The sequence below is a fragment of the Fistularia commersonii genome, chromosome 34, assembly GCF_037954325.1.
Source record: "Fistularia commersonii isolate RoL2024-O1a breed Wild chromosome 34, RoL_Fcom_v1.0, whole genome shotgun sequence".
Classification (NCBI taxonomy): domain Eukaryota; kingdom Metazoa; phylum Chordata; class Actinopteri; order Syngnathiformes; family Fistulariidae; genus Fistularia; species Fistularia commersonii.
Genome location: NC_141317.1, coordinates 9,119,555 through 9,134,877, shown reverse-complemented (window position 1 = coordinate 9,134,877; position 15,323 = coordinate 9,119,555). Strand labels below are relative to the sequence as shown.

Genomic DNA, 15,323 nt, shown 5'->3' with positions numbered 1-15,323 from the left:
ACCTGGACACCACACACACACACACACACACTAGCATGGACAACGTGCGCTCGCACATGTGCAGCACGGGCAGAGAGGGGGATCTTTTTATACTTTTCGCTTTGTTTGCAGCTTCGGACCGCGTTTCCACCGAGACCGAGGGTCGTCGGTGTGAAGCTAACTTCTTAGGTAACGCCGCAGCGGCAGGTGAACGGATTCAGCATCACGATGCACCTCAACAACCCTTCCGGAACCATCGATTTGTCCGCCGATCGATTTCCAATGCTTTGTCGATGAAATCCGAGATACGAGAGGGGGAACGGTTGTATGTGTCGTCACGTGGTTCAGGGTGAAGCTAAGCTAAGCTAAGCTAAGCTAGAACTAACTTCTGTGTAGAACCGACTTTTTCCACCAGCTTTGAACGCCGTGGCTTAAGCAATTGTGCAACTGATTTATGGATTTTTTTTAGGTTTTAGAGATCAGCTGGAGGAGGAGGAAGCGGGGATAGAAAATGTACAGATTTATTATTCATCTTTTTTGGCCACTGTGCAGAAAAAAAGCATTTCCAGCACGTATTTGCGGATGTTACCGGTATGTATTTAATTACAAGTTTAAAAACGTTTCTGTGTAAATATCTCATGTTACAGTGTGGCTTATAGACCAGCGTGGCCTATATATGTACACATAGATTTATTTGGGATTTTTTTTTATCATATTCAGGTACGCACAATAGTCTGGAAATTACAGTATAACGCAGATTAATTCACAGTTAATGCCTGAATTCCATTTTCTACTTTTATCCCTGTTGGTCTCAGCCGATTCGCTTATCTTTGTTTATTTTTGTCGTTGCTATGGTCACTGTTCATGTTCTTATCCATGTTGTTTTAGTTGTCCATTCTCACCCTTACTGTTTTTTTTTTTCCATTCTGTTGTCTATTCTTATCCTTGATGCTGTTGTTGTTGTTGTTGTTGTTGTTGTTGTTCTCTCTGCTGTCTATTTATTTGTGGATGTCTTTTGCTATCTTTTAATTGTCTTGTAATTGTCTCTTTATTTACATTTATATTCATATTTATTGATACTATAAGAAGTGTTACGCTGCTGTGACAAAAGAATTTCGTATATATTAATTAATAGATTGAATATCAGTGGGAAATGACAGCAGATGTCTCTTGTTATTTAGCCTGATGCTGTGCAAACACTCAGCTGATTTAGCAGCTAGCTTACATTGGACGAGATCCCAGCGACACACAGATGTGCAAGCTGATGTAGCCGCGTCGCACGCCGAGGGTTTGTTTTGTCAAATGTGCATCTTGTCCTTCCCGTGTTTGCCTTCATGCACGTGCATTTTTGATCGCCGCCATCTTTGCGGCACAAAAGCTACGAGCGCGTTAGCTCGTACGTTTAGGTTGCGCGGATGAACGGATGAACACGTTTGCGCGCTCAGAGCCCCACCGTCCGCCGACGGAGCCGCCGCGGCTGGGAAGGCTTTGACCTTTACACACACCGCTACTCCTGACAGATCACATTTTGATAACAATTGCGACAATTTCTTTTTTTTTCGCTCCGTTGTACACTCCCAACCGCGGTCCTTACGTGCAGTCGGATCTTAATTACGAAGCTATTGTTTCTCCCTGCGTCTGATATCCATCAATCGTGTTTTTTTTTTTTTTTAAATTTCCGACGCTGCTCTTTTGCTTTCATAACAGCGCCGACTCTCTCACTAATAAGATAATCCGTTATTAGTCCCATGATGGGGAAATTGCAAAATGCGCTCTCGCAAACTCCTAATATTCTGATTGCTTTGCTGTGGCTCGGCGACAATGGCATTAAAATAAGTAAATCCATGCATTTTCTCACGGAATATTTAACAAAAATACACATTTAAATGTGTTATCTTATAGATGGATGGCAAATTTAGTACTGCTGGTTCAGGATCTCGGGAAATCAGACTAAGCCTGTGTCTAAACTCTTGTTACTAATAGATAGTAGTCGTCTTTATAGCAGCCGCTAGATGGCTTTGCTACTCGTCTGTTATCATTCCGCGGGGATTATGGGGATTTGCTGAAAGTAATTGTGCTTAGGAGCCAAGACCTTTCTTAGGAGAACAGACCTGCTTTTTTACCGACGGCGTTTGAATTCGCCAAAAACCATTCGCCATCAAAAGCCGCGGGACGAACCTCGGCTCGAAGGGAAGCATCCGGCACGTTCTGACAGGTCGCCGTTATTCAATCGTTGATCGGGAATAATTGAATTATGACTGAAGCCGGGATGACTTTCAGATTAAGATAGTCCCCATCTGGCCCATCATCTGACCAGCGCTGGGAAACCTTCCTCATGGAGTGGCAGGCGAACCACAAACAAAGCAAAACACACACTCAGGCGCAGAGGAGACCTGCATGAATTCATTTCCATGGGGACCATCTCTCCTAACGAATGTTCATATATATATATATATGTGTGTGTGTGAGTGTGAGTGTGTGTGTGTGTGTGTGTGTGTGTGTGTGTGTGTGTGTGTGTGTGTGTGTGTGTAAATATATAAATAGATAGATATCGATATATATATGTATGGCCATTGCATTAAAGTGTTAGATGCTACCTCAGTGTAAATAACTGATTTAGCCTGCAGATAGATAGATAGATAGATAGATAGATAGATAGATAGATAGATACACACACACTCACACACACACACACGCACGCACACGCGCACACACACACACATAATATGCTGCTAAAGGGAACACTTAAACAACACAATGTAACTCCAAGTCAATCAAACTGTCCACATCGGAACCAACACAGTCATTTTCAGTTGTAATAAGGACGTTAATCAACGTCTGATCAATAATTGATCATTTTTGTGTGATAATGTGTGATCAGCACATTCGACTAAATAAGAAAGTATATCATAAGTAAATTTCATTCATTTGCATTTGGGATGTGTTATTTTTATGTTCCCTTTTTTGAGCAGTGTATATACACACACATAGATACACATATATACATACACACAGATACACATATTCACACACACACACACGTATATATATATATATATATATATATATATATATACATATGTGCACACATATACAGTATATATAAAACACACACGTAAAAATATACATGAATGATACGTACATAGGATGAAATAGAAAATTAGAGTATACACATAGGAAATGGATAGATAGAAATTTCAGAATCGGAAGTATATAATGTACTTTACACACACACACACACACACACACACATATATATTAATAGATACATATAGATTTGAAGAATAATTCTATAGAAAGAATAAGTTTCATTGCTCGCAGATTTTACTGGTTCTTGTCACTGCATTTGAAACTTTTCTGTGTCTGTTAATTTCCTTCAGCTTAGCATGCAGCCATTCATATAGTGACAGTCACGATAATACCGAGGCACGCTGGTGCTTTGAGCTCAACGCTAATCCTGGCATGCTAAGATGCTCTGAAAGGCCGGCCAATCACAGAGCCTCATATAGGAGAGCCAAACAAGCATTCACCCGTTCATCCAATCAACTGGTCTCTGACTGAGAGGAAGCAGAAACACCATCCAGGAAGGAATCAAACAAGGAAGTTGCTTGACCATCTTCCATGAAGGTATATCACGCCGCCTCCACCTCGCAGCAAGAAGCTCCCTGATTGGATCCAATAGACAATTCTTATAGATACTGAATGAATCACATTTGATGCATTTGTTCAACGGTGTGTTTTTCCCCAAGCTAATATTTGTGTAACATATTCCATATTTTGAGAAGACGGTGTGAACTATTACAAACTAACAACATCGTTTCCTTATTGTAAAGAGGTGAACTCAAAGGTTTTTTTTTTATTTATTTTTTTTTTCATGGTACATTCCAAGTCGAATAATGCAACCTATCAGCTGCGACGCTTGTTTTCAAAATGAAATACAGTCACTCGTTTTCCGACGACGATCCGTTCTCATCAACTTCTATCAAAATGTAAACAATCAGATTTTTCAGTTTAGACACACAACCTATTCTAGGTGTTTATCTTTTTATTTTCTCTTGTATCTCTTGTATCTTTTTTTCAACTTATATTCTCTCGTACAAAATGAAAGATTGGTTTTGGCAAAGGAAACGCAACTTAAATAAACAATCTGTTTATTTGGCATATGAAATTCTCGCAATGAAAAAAAATTGAGGTGCACAATTTTGAAACGTATAAAATTTGTAAAATTTGCAGGTATAGAAAAGAAATAGAAATTTCACAGGGTGCAAATTAGAACTGTACCATATAGCAGATGCTAGCTGTATCTCAGCGCTACCAGTTGCCCAACGGTACCGCAGTACATGGCTACGTTTCTCCACTGTATTCGGTGCATATATGTTGACGTCGCAACTTCGAGATATTTTTCGTTAAATGAATATTGGTCAAAGTCGGAACTCTGAGTACAGCGACGCACAATGCGGCTGCATCTAGCGTTAACTTAGCATCGCGACGCTAATGAATGCAATCTCACTTCCCGCACAACGTCTCGGCCTTTCGTTTTGCACGATATCACTTCCCGATGCGCTAATTAGTCGCGACAGAGGCGGCGGGAGAACGTTCCCACCTGGAAGGCTGAGCGGAATCACTCCGGCCGCCGACCGTTTTCGGTCTCTATCGCAACGGCGCCGTCGATTAGCAGAAGAGGAAGACTGAGCTCCTCATCCAGCATGAGCCTTCAGCCTCATTTTCACCCTCTCACACCGTCGATAAAGAAAACCTCCGCCTCAGCACCTCTGGCTGGGCGGTCTCACACACACACACACACACACACACACACACACACACACACACACACACACACACTTCCCCTCAGCCCCTCTTATCTTGTCCGGGAATCATGTTATTGAGTGGCATCTGATGTGCGGCGGTTGTGTAGTGGACGCGGGTATCGATTCGAGCGGCGCTGAAGGGATGCGGGAGCCCAGGTACGCTCGTCCTCGCCGTTGCCACGACGACGGCATCGGTCTCGGGCGCGTCACCGTGCCGAACCCATGAGCAAGGCACCGCCCGAGATGAAAACGGTGGCGTTAGAAAGCCCGTGTTTTAACGTATTTAACGGTTGTTGAAATGATAGCGTTCAGTTGGCGTTTGTCGGTGAGTTCTCATCGATCCTACGCTCTTGAACGCATCACCACCGTGCACGATGCCGTGCAAGATGGTTTTTTTTTCCCTTTTAGCGCAGAATAGGCTAGTTGGGTTTTCCACCTTTCTTCATGCTCAGTGTGGTTTCCTTAGTTTACTTCTGCGTGAGAATAACAGAAAGGGAGTTTAAATCTGTTTAAAGTTGAATGCTAACGAATGCTAATTGCACTCTTTGTAATGACAATAATGTAATCTAATAAAACTTGTATTACTGTTGTGTTCATCTAATTGTCCGACCGCATGCTGTCCATGAGCTCCTTGTGCGGGATTTGTTTGTTATGTGATTCATATAATGTCACTGATTAGTGCAGGGGTCGGCAACCCGTGATTAAAATGTATTTTATTTATGAACATTATGGTGATCTTGTAACATCGATAAAACATGTTTAAATATTTTTGTTGCTCTTATTAAGCGATTGTACGTGGCAGTAAAAGGATGACAGCACACAGAGAGAGGACAGCATTTTTAGTTTGCTGACGGTGGATCATTTAAATAAAAATAAATAAGAAGGTCTCAAATAGACATGGAGCATTTTGCTTAAGAATAACCTGCAACCCAATGTATTATTTTTCCGGAGTTCAAAATGTTTACTTGCATTCATACATATCATTTCGTTTTCTCTGCACTTGTTTGTCGATTTAAAAAAATGCAACATATATTTTGATTGGACAATAAATATCGTTATATATCGTGTTAATTCATTTCAAAAGGGTTGCGTGGCTCCCGGTGTTTTCTTTACTGCGGGAAAACGGCTCCAAATGGCTCTTTTTTTGGAAAAGATTGCCGACCCCTGGTTTCGTGACACACCGTCCTTTATTATCCTGTGTGTGTATAATGTATAGAACTATACTGATGGCTCTGTTGTATTGCTATTACAGAACGCAGTAAAAATCCATCAAAAGTGGCACATCTGTATACCTGGTGCCGCTCTAAACTGCCTCATGTCGAAATCTGCTGTGAAAACACGCCAAAATGTCCAATACAGTGGACCCTCGCTACTTTGCAGTCCGGAATTATTTCACCCTTTATTTCCCATTGTTTTTTTTTTTTTTTGTAATTTGGTTCTCGCGATTTATCGTTCTTTAGTGTTTTTTTTTGCAGTATTTGAATTTTTTTTTTTCATGATGAAATAGCCATATTTTAGCCTAAGAAGAAAAAGAAAAAAAAAAACGTAAAAAATATAGTAAAAATAAACAAAAATTCATTTTATAAAATAAATAAAATGCGAGATCTCCTTTGCTGGCTTCTCTGAGGAGATGACTTGGACAGCGATGATTTAATAGAACGCCATTCGGATCCGTTGACGGAGGAGAAGCGACAAGAAGAAGAAGAAATCCAAGAGGCGTTCTCACGTTCAAACGACTCCCCGCTTCGACAAACGCCGCAAAAGCCCTGCAAAATATATCGCAAGATTGGAACGACGATACGGCTCGGTCGGTTTATCGTATTTCAATGTTTATTGTACTTTGCAATGATCCAACGGCGGGTCGATAGCGGAAGGTCGGTAAGGGGTTGAGCGAGGTTTCGGCGAGCGTTAATATTTCTGTAAACACCATCAAAATGATACTTTGCGAGAAATCACGTTTCGCGGGGGGTCTCGGAACGTAACTCCTGTGAAAAGTGAGGTTCGGCTGAACGTCTATACGTGCAAATATGTCCCTTTATGATCAGGGTTTCTGCAAATGGAATTTAATGCCACGTTAAATACATTTAATGCCCACGTCCAACTGCAGATACATTAATCTTGAATAATTGCAATCATTGAAATCACAGTCGTGGAGACGCCTGTCGATGAAACGACACAATCACGTGGATTTCACTTTGTTTATGTTTATGAGTGCATATCTTAGTTATCTTAGTTCTCTGTATCCTCATATCTTCTCCCACTATGTTCATGAATCTTCTCTTTGGTCGTCCTCTAGACCTCCTGCTCGGCTTGTCGATCGTCACAAATCCTCTCACTATTCCGATCAAAATGTTTCTATAAATGGTGAATAAATGTTTCTTTAAATGCCTCCAGACATGGAATTTTAAAAGGTTTGTTATTCCGTCTACTGCCTTCATTCTGGCAAAATATAATGAATTTTAATGCTTTTTAATGCTGTGCAGAAAGCGCAGGCTTTCATTATTGATGAGCGAACGGGAGGACCAACGGTTGCGTGGGTTTTTAAGTGACCCTGCGACGGATCCGACATGATCCTCGCCTCTCCACCAATGAGAGCGGGGATAGGCTCCCACCGCCATGACTGCAGGAAGAGCAATAAAGATAATAAAATGAATGAATGAATGAAAGTAAAGGTGTAAAACACTCCATAATTAAATCCTACGAGTTCACCTTCACGGCAAATACAACTTTTGACATTCAACGGGAGTTACGTCCCGAGACCCCCGCGAAACTTAACCTTGACAATTCATATCTTATTGTATTTCTTATTCTCTTATTCTCCCTCCTATTATCTATTACTGTTATGTTTTTGCTTGAAACTCTGGCACAACAATTTCCTTCGGGATAAATAAAGTTGTTCTCATCTCATCTCATCTCAAAAGTGAATTTTTTTTTCCCCCGCAAAGTAAAAACATGATCATTTTGATGGTATTTAGAGATATATTAACTCTCCACGAAGCTCACTCAACTCTTTACTCACCTCCCCGCGCAAACGCCTGCATCTTTTCCTTTACTGTGTTTTTTTTTTCCGGTTAAAAATGGTCGCCACGGTCCTGAATCGTATCGTCGTCCCGATCTCGAGACGTATTTTACGCCATTTCGACGTGTTTTCGCGGCAGATTTCGCCGAACCCGACGCGTCAACGTCGATCCCTTCACGCCACGTTATTCGTTCCGCCTTCCGACATTTCCGGTAAACACACACAGATCCAGGTACGACAGCCTCCGGTGTAAACACTCGGTCTATTCGGAGTGTGGACTATAAATAGTGGGGTTGTGGAAGACGGTTTCTGTCCTCGCTGGCAGCTCATAAAAAAGAAAAAGAAGCTCCGGAGCGAGGGACATGTGTCCCTGAAGACGCCGCATGCGGTGACCCACATCCCCGTCTTCGGATACTGGGACATCCTCCCGCCGACGCACCCTAAACCGCTGGTCCATCTGAAACCGGTCATTAATTACAGAATTTGGGGCGGCGGACGTTGAGAGCCGCTGTCGTCTTGCAGGAACGGCGTGAGAGGCGAGAACGGCCGAGAACTTCCAAGAGGGAGCTTGTTGAAAATTGAAATTAAATCTTTGTTTTTACTTGGCTGGTTCACGTTTCCACGTTTTCTTTTCCCGCCTTCCCCCCGTTTCTTTTTTTTTTTTCCCCTTTCTTTATCTTGAAGGTTTCCCGAACACGGAGCTCGCCGAGCGAATCTTCGGAGGGAAGCAGATTCCAAGGCCATCTGGCTACTTAATCATTTACAACGCGCGCGGCTCGGCTTCGACTACGTTGGCAGCCATAAATTCATATTGTCTCTTTTAATTTTTCTTTTTCAATTTCTTTTTCCGACGCTCGGCATCCATCCTTTTTGCTCGTCTTATGCCCGGACCGCCGTTTCGGCGCGGCTCCTTCCGTCTGCGAATCCGCAGCGCGAAGGGAAGCGCGGCGTCTGCAAGAGGACGACTAAATATTTCATCGGATCGGCCGAGTTCACGTCGGTATTGTCTGAAAGCGTCCCGGGTCGGACGGAGAGATTCACGGGAGCAGAAGGCGGAGAGATGCTAAATGAGACCGACGGTGTACATCCGCGAGGAAGACTCAGAGTCGACACGGTGATTTTCCTCCGAGCTCGGCGTCGTCAGCCAGATGGTTCCCTGCTGTATCTCCAAAATCTGCCGGGGTGAAAGAGCGACTCCTCTTTTCTGTCTCTGGGCCGCTAGCCGTTCTCAAGCGTGGTCATACTTTTAATACGGCGACGAAAACCAGACCATCAGCCGTGCAGACACGCAAGTTCACCCTCTCATCTACATCATATTGAGACCTACAAGCATTCATTCACACATTCATTCATTCATTCATTCTCTTGAATGGCGTCCGTCATCTACATGTTATATAAAGACAAACAAACATTCATCCACATCATATAGATAATAGCATTGATAATAGCATTTAGAGATATACAATCATGCTTTATAGGGACCTTCAAGCATTCACCCTCTCATCCACCATCATACAAAGTGCTATAAACATCTATTTATTTATCCGCACGCAACATAATCGGACACACAGTTCATCCTCTCATTCGTGCCTGGACCTTTCAGCGTCTCCACTGGACCTCCTGCAGGAGGAACCCGGAGAACCCTGAGGAACCCCGCGGAGGAGAACATGGAGACAAATTTCCACTCAAATTTTGTGTGGGAATCCAACCAGGGACCTTCTGGCTGTGAGCCGACATGTCGATCATACGTGTTCATACAAAAACAGCCATGTTTATAGACACGCTATCGCTCGTGGGATTTGATACGGACACCTGAGGCCTTTTGAGACTCAACTAGGTGACTGTGGATCCACAGGAGAAGATACGGTGACCTCAGCGCTTCCTTCAGCAGCAAGCAAGCATGCTTTTGGACCTCAGCTTTGTCTTAAAGCCAGCTGAAGCTTCCAGAAACGTCTAGCAGAACAAATCCAAGGCTCCTCACACACCTCCTGGCTAACAAACAAGAAGACCTTGTTTACATCGCGGCGTATTAGTCAGCGGGCTCGAACGGTCACCTCGCTTTCTTAATATTAGTATTTTTAATGTACTTGTACTTTAAAAATTGCAGTAACAGTGGTACATTTTATAAAATGTGTACTTTGTAGTAAAATCTACTTAGAACAACAACGCTGACAAATAATGCCTCGCATGAAACCCTAATGATCACTGGAAAATGCTTGTGAGGTAATGTGGGATTCTGCGAGGCCTCAAACACACACACACACACACACACACACACACACACACACACACACACACACACAGTTTAAAAAAACCCTCTGTTTAGGCCCAGTGACATTTGATACCCTAACATCGCCTTGCTGCTGTTGATGGTCTAAAGAGCTTCCACTCATTGTCTAACGCAGACACACACACACACACACACACACACTTGTGGGTTCAATCAAGCATCTGCTGTTTTTTTTTTCAAACTCACAGGGTTGGAAGTGTGAGATTTGGAAACGACCTTCTGGAGCGTTAGCGGCTCTGAATGCCGTTTCCGCCGCATCCGCCCGACGCGAGCGTCGCGTCGACGGGGACGAAGACGAGTCCTACGGCAGAAAAGACGCGGCGCCCGTCCGGGAGCCGGCCAGACAAAGCAAACACTCGGCGGAGTTCGCGGGGGAAACTCTCAAGGGCCTGGAGAACAATTACCGGAGCGGCATTGATTGAGGCGGCACTTTAAGGCTCGTCTACACAAGTAGTCCCTCAATACACCGGCCAGATGACGGGAGCTTCTCAACCGCCAGACAAACATTTGCGCCCGTTGCCAAGCGGGCCGATCTTTGAACGCGCATCACGTTGCGTTAAAAGCGGCGGGCGTCGGTGCTTCAAAGCCATCCCTCCGTTGTCGATCAGCGGTCGTCCGCCATGTTGGCGGCGGCGAGATTACGTCCCGCGCGTCGCGTTCGAATCGGCACTTCCGCCGAGAGCGGCGGAAGAGGAAGGAAGGGCGGGAGGGAGGATGGATGTGGCGGAGGAGCTCTGATTAATGATTAAGCAAGAAGCAGCTCCGCCGCTCCAGAACTTCCGAGGCGGGTAGATATCCGCCAAACCGTCGGTCGCCTCTCGAGTCGCTAAATCCACCTGTCCGAAGTAGCGTTCCGCTCCCGGGACTTACTTTCTAAACAGCTTCCCGGGTGTTATTGTTCAAAACGGAGGGGATGATGGAGAGAGCCATTATGGTGGAACAGGAGGGCAGAGGGGGAGAAAAGGCCAGACACACAATGCTGTTCCTGCCCAACACAACAGGCCATTCTTTGGGCCTCGCGCCGCAGCGCTGCTCGCAGCTGAGACCCGGACGCTATTCTCCTGCTGTTCCCCCCCTTCCCCTCCCCGATTCTGTCCCCTTTCAATACGAGGAGGAGGAGGGGGGGTTGGAAATGCATAGCGGGTGAGCGACGTCAAGCGTCATGAGCTGGAAAATCTCATAAAACAGCACAAAAAGGGTTTGTTTTTTTTTTTTTTGTTTGTTTTGTTTTCTTTCAACCCTCCACCCGTATGATGAACGGCGTTTATCTGGAGAAGCTCCAGGAGACAAAGGGTGGTTAAAAAAAAAAAAAAAGACGAAGCCACGGGTAGGTGACTCAAGGAGTTGAAAATGAAGGGAAGATGAGGTTTGAGACGTGGCGGGGGGTGAGTCAGTGGCGGCGGCGAGGGAGCGGGGAATTGTGTCAACAGATCGGGGTTTAAAATTCACCCTCCTAAACCGAACGCCGTTCGCGCGAAGCAACGCGACGCGCCGTCGTCGTCGTCGTCGCCGACACAACGGAGATCCGCAGAGGCGAAGCTTCTCCCGGCGTCTCAGCCCCGAAGCCCGATCCACCTGCCTCTGTGTTTCTGTGTCAGCGTGCATCCGTCTGTTTCGTCCCACCCACATTTTCTCCGATCTAATCCCGGAAGCCGGGGCGTCGCTCCCGGGAGCAGAAGTAGGTGTCGGAGAATTACCTCCACGATGCCGCCGCTCTCCTCGTTATTCCGCAGGAATATTCCGAAGGGATAAATCCGAGCGACGAGGCTCCGTCTGAAGCGCGAGCGTTACTTCCCCCCCCCCCGACCCCCGCCGGCTTGCGGGCAGCTGCCGTTTTTCTTCAAAGCTCCACAAGCAGAGAAAATTAGAGGTCCAGCCCAGCTTAAAGGCTAAGCCAATGTGAGCCATTCACACTCCGGCTCCTGTCTGAGGCCAATGGCTGCAGCCCCACAGCCCCCTGCATGCTCCCGCCCACAACCTCCTTCCCCTCCACCTCCTCCACCTCCTCCTCCTCTCTTCGTCTGTCACACTGTTCTTCCCCGCTCCTTCTCCCGCTATCTGAGTCATAAGTGTAGTCTCTTGACGTTACCTAACACATGGTCCCTCCAGATAAACAGCCTGCTCCGCGCAGGTCCCGTGACCGTGAAAACCTCCCCGGGGGGCGAGAGCCGGGTTAAACACGGGCGTGGAAGGCGGCGGGACCAGGATTAGGGGAGCTGGAGGAGACTTTGGTTCGGGGTGATCGCGCGTGGAAAGGTCGGAAGCGGCTCTGGAAGGACGCGCCGCTTCCGGGCCTTCCGATCGCGAGCGAAGTTGGCGTCCGCGGGATTAAAAACGTCACGGCGAGACGAATAAAACGGTACCTGCGCAGGTTTGTACCTGCATACACGTGGAGCGCTGCCTCGGCAACCTGACCGCAAACCCCAAGAGCCGTCCCGAGGGGGGAGGACTGCGGCTTTTTGTTTGGCGTCACATGACCCCTTCGCTGTCATGCATTAGCACGTTGTGGAAGGCTAACGCTAACAACTTTACCCCCCCCCTTCGGCTGAAAACAGTTGTGCAGCGCTTCGCTATTTTTATGCATTTTTGATTTATTCCGGTCTGCAGAGAGTTTGAAAACTTGCACTTCACATCACACACACACACACACACACTCACATACACACACGTGTGCCGCAGCAGCACTCCGCTACGGCTCGGTGATTGACAGATCAGCAGGTGATGGCGCCGATAAAAAGTGGAACCGGTCCCCGTGAGTTTTCCCGCCGCGCCCTCCACGTCGCCGCAAGTCGTCCGGAGCGAACGGTCAAAATAACTCCAGATTTAGCATTTTCGGCTGCCGTTAGCTTCTGGCGCCGCTAGTTCAGCGGACTATCAGGAGTCGCTATCAGTTCACCGTTTCCTGCGTCGCTATCAGGTGTTGCTAAGCGTTCTTGGAAGCTCCATGTGTGCAGAACATGGACACCACTCATAGCTGAAGGATGTGCGGACGATACATTTATATATATCTGTGTTTTATCGTGTACCTGAAACATCACCACGGTCGGTGCGTTGCAGGAAATGCCTCGGAGAGCAAGGTGAGTACAAGAAAATCTGATTGGGTGGCATTTTTTCAGCTGCAAAAAAAAAAAGGCACTGATTCTTTTAAAATTAGCAGAAACGTTCCTTTAGGGCTTTGCTGGGTTTGATTCGACAGCAGCAACTACGAGGCGAACAAATAACATTTCTGAGCCAACATTATGGACCATAATTCTGCAAATTCCTGCAGATTAAATCAAACCAGTGCGTGATGCTAGTATGGAAACTACTATTGTTGCTGCTAACACAAGCCTGAGCACTACTATGGTGAAAAAAGGCCATCGGGGCAGCGAGAGGATCATTCAAATAAATCGATTGGTGTCGCTGATAAGCTAAATACTGTAAAAAAACTATCTCTCTCAGATCCGCGTCCGTCCCCGCGGCACATAAAAACGCTTCAAGTGTGTTTGGCGAACTGGCCGACACACTGGATCCAGATCATCACAAGACTCTCACACACAGATTCTTCTTATAAGAGTCATAACAGAGAATCTTTGTTCCCGGAGCCGACGAGGGCATTTCATTTCCTTGACCTAAAAGCGGAGGATAGAAATAACACACTCCGGTGAAACAGCAAAATACCTGCCGGAGAGAAAGCGACAACGGCGTGGATTTGGGCGCCGCGCGGGGTTTCCGTCAGATAGCAGCTCATCAATCCGGGGCCCGGATGATTCCGGGGTCACCGGAAGATTACCGTCTTTTCAAAAAACATCGATTTCCGTATCGCAGCAGGAGCGGCTTCCGTTCAGAGCGTCATTCCGACATCCGGGAAGACGTCGCGCTGATTTGTCAGTTGAAATACGGCGTGATATGTCAATGTTTTCCCATGCACGGCCCATGTAAACACACACACACACACATACACACAGAGCGTCTGCACCTGTCCTCATACGTCATCACTATGCAAAAACACAGATTTTCCTGGCTTCCTGGGGTCGTCTTCTATTCCCTGTTGTTTTACGGAGGGGAAGGGGGTTGTTTTCGGTCACGTGAGCCGGGGGCGTCGTGGCCGGGGCCGGGGCCGGGGCCGGGGCCGGGGCCGGGGCCGGGGCCGGGGCCGGGGCCCGCTCATCCGTTACCAGCGAATGAATGGGGGGTCATTAGCATGAGCCTCCCCGGCAGCACCCTGCAATGCAGCGACGTACACAATGGTGAGTGCCACGCTTCCCTCTGCCGTTCCCCCCCAGAGAAGCCCTTTTGTTTGTGCAGCATCTGGACCTGACCTCCATGCATTGGAGGTTGATGACCCCCCCCCCCCCGCCCTCCCCGAAACCCCCCCCCCCCCCCCCCCCCCCGCACCTCCTTTCTGTTCCCTCTCAGCTCCGAGTCTCGCCCTCGTATCCTAACCTTCTCTTAAAAACCACTACAGCAACCCCTCCTGCCGCCTCTCCTCTCCTTCACCCTGTCCGTTTGTCACACACACACACACACACACACACACACACCATTCGAGCGAGAAGGAGAGCAGCCATCCCTCGCTTCCTGAAAAGAAGGTCTCTGTACTCGTGGGCCCGACACAAAGCCTGCAGGGTGAATTACAAAACCAAAGAGGAAAAAGCACCAGGGCTACCGGCCATCTGTCCCTCTGGGTTGAACGTGCTCGCGCCCCCTCCTTCCCCCCTCGCATAATTCCCACCCCCACCATCCCTGATTCCCTTAGCCTATATACACAGCATCAACCCGCACACACACTCGCCGTCGTGCATACATCAGGCTTCAGATGGCGGACGGCGAGAGTGGAAAATAGAAGGCGGCGAGAAGGAGAAGATAACGCGGAGCTGCCACTTGCCTGGTGTGCGGAGGGAGCCGGCAGCCGGCAAATCCAGCCGTAATCCCTTTCCTTTGTGCGAGCGGCAAACAGAGAAATTTGTCTCCGGCAATGATTTCCCCGGGAATCGGCAGTGGAGTGGAAAACAAGGAAGCGAGGGATTGAAGGACAGGCGAGGAGGGGAGGGATAAAGACAGAGCGAGGAAGAGAGAGAGAGAGAGAGAGAGAGGGAGGAGATGAAGGGAAGCGAGCGGCGGAGGCAGCGAGAGAGAGGGGAAGCAGCTAGAGTGTGACAGAGGAAGGCGGCCGCCGCCGAGCCACGGGGACGCTGACACACACTGGAGGATTTGAAGTAAAGAGAGGAGAATGACGGAGGGAGGG

At 47.1% G+C, this 15,323-nt stretch overlaps 1 protein-coding gene across 13 annotated transcripts in view; it reads right to left on the bottom strand.

The window, feature by feature from the left end:
• The window catches only part of LOC147214519 (membrane-associated guanylate kinase, WW and PDZ domain-containing protein 1-like), a 91,083-nt gene that overhangs the window by 46,245 nt on the left and 29,515 nt on the right, over positions 1–15,323 (bottom strand). For 2 of the 13 annotated variants that reach the window (XM_086141529.1, XM_086141531.1), the window contains exon 1: positions 11,794–11,916. The exons of the other annotated variants lie outside the window; for them this stretch is intronic. The gene's annotated coding sequence lies outside the window, so the exon portion shown is untranslated. Of the gene's footprint in view, positions 1–11,793; positions 11,917–15,323 lie in introns of those variants that run through there. 13 annotated transcript variants of the gene reach the window in all.